We start from the raw sequence: 6,000 nt of genomic DNA on the forward strand, positions 1-6,000 counted from the left end.
CTCTGCTGTTGCCTGGGAAAGCAGTAGAAGATGGCCCAAGTCCTTGGGCCCTTGCATTCGCATGGAAAACCCAGAAGAGGCTCCTGGCTCCTGGCTTTGGATAGGCTCAGCTCCAGCCAGTGCGGCCAACAGCCATTTGGGGAATGAATCAACAGATGGAAGACCTCTCTCTGTCTCTCTCTCTCTCTCTCTCTCTCTCTCTCCTGCCTCTGCTTCTCTGTAGCTCTGCCCTTCAAATAAATAAAGTATTTAAAAAAAAAAAAAAGGCAGAAGTGGAGCAGCCAGGACTCGAACCAGCATCTATATGGGATTCCATTGCTGCAGACTAGGGCTTTAACCTGCTATGCCACAGCCTAGCTCCTGGAAGAGACTTTTCACTCCATGCTCTGCCTTCTAGACACAGAGCAGAGTTAGGGCCCCCAACCCATCATGCAGCCCCACCCCCACCCATGGCTTTGCTGGGCTCAGTCCATATGCCAGCTTTCTTGGGTTGGGGTCCCAGGACTCAGCTCTCCCCCACTGGCATTGCACTCTGGCTGTTCCACAATCCTAGGGTCCTGGTGGCAGCCCAGCCCCTGGAGCCCAACTGAGCATTGCCCTGATGTGGATTCTGTGATGGTTTCGACCCCATTTTTCGGCTGAGTGTCTCCGGGGTAGGGGCTCTCTGCAGGGGGTCCAGCCCTGTGACCCGCTGCCTGGACCCCCAGGCCATTCCATGCATCCTTTGACGTCTTAGGAAGAAGCCATGCCTCCACAGCCCTAGAATTTCGCACACTTGCAGAATCACCACCACCACTGCGTGCCATCAAGACTTCTGGCTTACATCTTCTGGAGCTGCAGCGTAAGCTGCACCTGGGCCTGCTGGAGCCCTGGCAGGAGCAGCTGAGCAGTGCCGTGCCGGAGTGTGGGGAGCAGAGGCACAAGGCAGCCCTGGGCGGTGAGCCCTTCAGGCCTTAATAGTCTGAGCCTGTGTTGGGAGAGGCAGCCTGAGCGATCCCTAACACATCTGGGGGCCATTCTCTCACTGTCCCGATGAATAGCACCTGGCTCCCTCTGCCCATGCTAATCTCTTTAGCAAACGGTTGCTTGGCTGTCCTCTCGCATGCTTTTTCACTCATGGCCAAGTTTTGAATTTTCCCGATGTTTATGCTCTGCTTGCCTGTTCATGATAAATGCTGCCTTTAGGTCATCCCTGTGCTCTCGGTGGCCCTGAGCCGCTGCGTGGCGGCATGAAGGCTTTGTGGCTGGGGTATTTCTTCTGCCAGGTACCGCCGTTCACCACTATTAACTTCAGCCTTCCACGAGGGTCATGGGCAGGATTCTGCCCAAGCCTTTGCCCATTTATCACCAGGCAGGTCTGTATTCCAGTCCCACAAAAGACCCTTCCTTTCCAAATGAGACCTTGTCATCGCCGCCCTGACTGTCCACGTCGCTGTCAGCATTGCGCTCATGACCGTTCACGTGGTCTCCGAGAAGCTTCTGTCTTCCCCTGCTCCTCCTGTCTCCTGAGCCCTCCGTCACCCCTGAAGCTGCATGTATGTGGCCCCTGCTTTTCCCAGCACTTCCTTCAAAGCGTCCCAGCCACTGCTTATCGTCCGTGCCAAATCCCCTTCCACATTTTCAGATCTTCTTATAGCAATACCCCATTTTGGGATACATATTTCCATCTCTGTTTTCTGTTATAGCAGAATACCATGGCCTGAGTCATTAAAAAAACAAAAACAAAAACAAAACAAACAAACAAACAAACAAAAAAAACCTTAATTTGGCTCACAGTTCCAGAGGCTGATAATCCGAGACTGGGTGACTGCATCCAGCAGGAGCCTCATGTTGTGTCGTAACGTAGCCAAAGGCAGAAGGACAAAGGACACCTGCAAGACTTGAGACGCTGCTTTACCTTATAACAACCTGTTCCACGGGGCCGACGCTGTGGCACAGCGGGTTAAAGCCCTGGCCTGAAGCGCCAGCATCCCATATGGCACCAGTTCTATTCCCGGCTGCTCCTCTTCCGATCCAGCTCTCTGCTATGGCCTGGGAAAGCAGTAGAAGATGGCCCAAGTCCTTGGGTCCCTACACCTACGTGGGAGACCTGGAAGAAGTTCCTGGCTCCTGGCTTTGAATCAGCTCAGCTCCGGCTATTGCGGCCATCTGCAGAGTAAACCAGTGGATGGAAGACCTCTCTGTCTCTACCTCTTTCTGTAACTCTGTCTTTCAAATAAATAAAATAAATCTTTAAAAAAAATGTTCCTCTGGTAACAAATGCAGCCCCTCACAGTCACTCCTGTGAATATTAACTAAGTCCAGGGCAAGGCTAAACCCCTGCCTGCAGCGCCTGCATCCTACATGGGCTCCAGTTTGAGTATAGCTCGCTCCACTTCCGATGCAGCTCCCTGCTAATGCACCTGGGAAAGCAGTGGAAGATGGCCGTAGTGCTCGAATGCCTGCACTCACATGGGAGACCAAGGAGAAGCTCCTGGCTCCTGGCTTCAGCCTGGCCCAGCCCTGGCCATTGAGGCCATTTGAGGAATGAACCAGCAGATGCAAGGCCTCTCTCTCTCTCTCTCTCTCTCTCTCTCTCTCCCCTTTCTCTGTATCTCTACCTTTCAAATAAATAAATAATTCTTAAAAAATTGACCAAGTCCCCTGAGAGTGGCATGAATCTCTCTTTTTTTCACTTTGATCTATTAGATCCTGTAATGGATCAATGAAACACCCATCAAGATGAGTACAAAGAAGTTATTGCCCCTTTGTTATTGGCCTGGCCAGTTATAATTAAGCAGAACAGCATTCACAACTCATTTTTTTGATGGAAAACTTTGAAACCACAGAAGCCATATCCTCTCATTGTCATTATTGTTGTCAAGAACAAAATCAAGGTCATAACCAGGCTTTTCCTAGGTTGTATTAAGAAGTCTGTGTAGGCCAGCGCCACGGCTCACTAGGCTAATCCTCCACCTGTGGTGCCGGCACCCTGAGTTCTAGTCCCGGTCGGGGCGCCAGATTCTGTCCTGGTTGCCCCTCTTCCAGGCCAGCTCTCTGCTGTGGCCCAGGAGTGCAGTGGAGAATGGCCCATGTCCTTGGGCCCTGCACCCACATGGGAGACCAGGAGAAACACCTGGCTCCTGGCTTTGGATCAGCTTGGTGAGCTGGCCGCAGTGGCCATTGGAGGGTGAACCTTCTAACTTAACTATTTACCTTCTAACTTAACTAAGTCATTTGGTAATTTTTGCTTGAAACTTACAAGTACAATCTGCTTATGCACAATTTTGAGAAAAATTTAACACATCAACCTCAAAATACAACTATATCATAATATCATTATTTTAAATTTAAAGAAACAGACCTTTACAAGACCAAAATAACCCACAGGCCATGGCGCTGGTTTTTACATTTTTTTTTTTCGGTTTTTGTTTAAACAAATGTGCGCCATGAAGTTTCAACAAGAAAAGTAAATGCCATGAATGTGAAAGCTGCAGTTTGCAATATATCACATCCCGGACCAAGGGAGGTGAAGTAGAAGCGGCAGTCACTCTAATTAAACAGCCAGGTCGCATCATGACACATGGGTTTGCGGCATCCAAACTGTCCGTTTACGTTTCCTTTTCCTTGAGCATCAGGGGTCCCACGTGGGCTCCAGTCTCTTCGTTGTGTTTTGCATGGAACCCATCACAGACCGGGAACATTTGAACCTCCAGCAACAGCAGTGCACAGCTTTATCTCCCAAACCCTCCATGTCAGAAGCATGGACTGTCTTGGGGTCGGCCTTCCCGACGGGAATAAACCTTCCCGTGGCTTTGTTGCGATGAAACAGCCAAGTGCAGCTGTCCCAGCAGCAAAGGTCACTGCTGCAATCCATTCAGCTCGTATGCTGGAACCGGAAGGCAGACTCACGGCCCCGATGCTTGCAAAGAAGGTGCACTGGCCGGACACCCAGCGCCAACCTGCTCATGCTGACAGCCACACTGGGGTGTGAATCCCGTTTAGCGACTTGGCCACCTCATTTTGGGACCCTCAAAGCCCCAGCCTCCTGCTCAGCCCCTGTGCCCTTGCCTCCCAGCACCTGCAAAGCCCGGACCTCCCCTTGCAGGGTTCAACATGGTGACAATCATCATCCATGTGGCCACAGGCATGCAGCCCCCCTGCTGGAGGCTGAGACCTGGGGACTCAGATCTCTGGCCTTGATTGGCCCCTGGCTGTCACTTTGACATGCTTTGATGGACCTTTCCTTCCTCCTCGTGACCACTGTTTCCACTTGTTGCTCTCTTCCCATTGGGATGAGAACCAGTCTCATTCTTGCAGGATTTGCACGTACTGGCCATGCGATTGCCTGCCTTGTGGATGCTTGGGAGGTCATGTCCAAGAACCACGGCAGCACATCTTCCTGCTGAGACTCCTGGTTCATCACCAAGAGAACCTGGGAAGGGGACATCTCCTGTTGACCTCCTGCCTGGATCTATTTGTCACATGCTCCCTGGTCATCACGCCCCTCAAGACAGACTGAGGTCCCACACTCTCCTTCTGAGCTTGGACCCTCCCCCACTTCACGAAGAGGGGGAAAAGTGAAATAGCTTAGGGCTTCTGCACCTTCCTCCCCCAACATCTGCCTGCTGGTTTTGGAGTTCAGTCAGATTAGCCTGGGATTGATAGGCTTTGGAGAGCAAAAGGAAACAGATGGCATTGACAAGACTCTCCTGGAAGTCACTGATGGCAACACCTGCCACTTTCCCTCCCCAAGGTCTGGGAATTCCCTGGGTGAAACGGGTAAATGAGTTCATGACAGTCAGTGCCTGCTGCGTGTGGAGAGCTGGGCTGGGCGCTCGAGGCAACACAGGTGCATCACTTCGCCAGGTGCTCATCACTTGATGAGTGCTTGGGGCGCTCCTACTATGTGTCAGGCACTGTGCTGGCCACTGGGATGCAGTGAAGGATGAATGAGATATGGCCCAGCCCTACAGGAGCTGCCCATCCTGATCAATGTAGCATTGCTGTGAGAAAGGAGAGATTTAGGGTTCCGTGAGAGCTTATTAACAGGGGGATTTGCTGAGACAGAAGAGGCCTCCTTGAGTAAGTTGTGTTAGAGCTGAAATGGGAAGAATCCATGTGAGTTAAGCGGGTGAGGAGGAGAAAGCTTTCCAGGAATAGGCGACAGGGTATGCAAAGGGCCTGTGGCAGCAGGGGCATGGTAAGTATAAGGCTGGACAAAAGGCCACCATGGCTGGAGCTGGGAGAGCAAAGGAACAGTGGAGAGCCCGTGGAGGGTCTGCTGTCAGGCAGGGGTGGCTGTGACAGGAAGGAGCCCGTTGTAGTTGCAGTGGACAATGGCTTGGAAGGGACCCGATAAGAGCCTGCTGTCTTCATTCAGGTGAGAGAAGACTGGGGCCTATGCTGGGGTTCTGAGGGAAAGGACTGGGTTAAGCAGTAGTTAAGAGGTGAAAAATCCACCCAAACTGGCACTGGATTGGCTATGGAGGGCCAATGAGGAGGCGGAGGGATGTCAGGGTTAAGGCCATGTCTGGTTTCCAAAGGGAGGGAGGGGTCAGCAGAGTCCCCAGCCCAGAGAGCGTGGGGTTGTGTCTGCTCAGTGCTCTGTCCCTGGGGCCTGGCACACAGCTGGTGCTCAGCAAGGAAGTGTTGAATGGCGGCATTGGTGATAAAGGGAACTGGAAGAGAGGCCCAGGTTTGGAGAAGCCCATCCTGTGTTCAGTTTTGTACATGCTGCGTTTGAGGTGCCTTCAAAGAGCCCAGATTTGCCACGTGGACCTCAGAGTGAAGGCCGGAGCTCCCGGTGGGAAAATGCCTGAGTTGGCTGTGTTGGGTGGTGACTGAAGCCAGCGCCTGGGTGAGGTCCATTCAGCCTCAGCACTGACTGAGACCAAGTCCCTGGCTTGTGCAGCTTAGAATCTAAAGGGAGGAAGGCAGGAAACAGACAGACAGACAGACGTGTAGCATTACGGCCACCTGGCATTGTCTTGAATCAAATCTCCAGGAGAGTCAAGTAGC

General features: G+C 52.1%; 1 pseudogene; it reads right to left on the reverse strand.

Annotated features, from left to right (window-relative positions):
• Positions 1-3,590: 3,590 nt before the first annotated feature.
• Positions 3,591-4,319, reverse strand: LOC133763914 (CDGSH iron-sulfur domain-containing protein 1-like; annotated as a pseudogene).
• Between the last annotated feature and the right edge of the window lie 1,681 nt (positions 4,320-6,000).

Source organism: Lepus europaeus, chromosome 7 (assembly GCF_033115175.1).
Source record: "Lepus europaeus isolate LE1 chromosome 7, mLepTim1.pri, whole genome shotgun sequence".
Classification (NCBI taxonomy): Eukaryota; Metazoa; Chordata; class Mammalia; order Lagomorpha; family Leporidae; genus Lepus; species Lepus europaeus.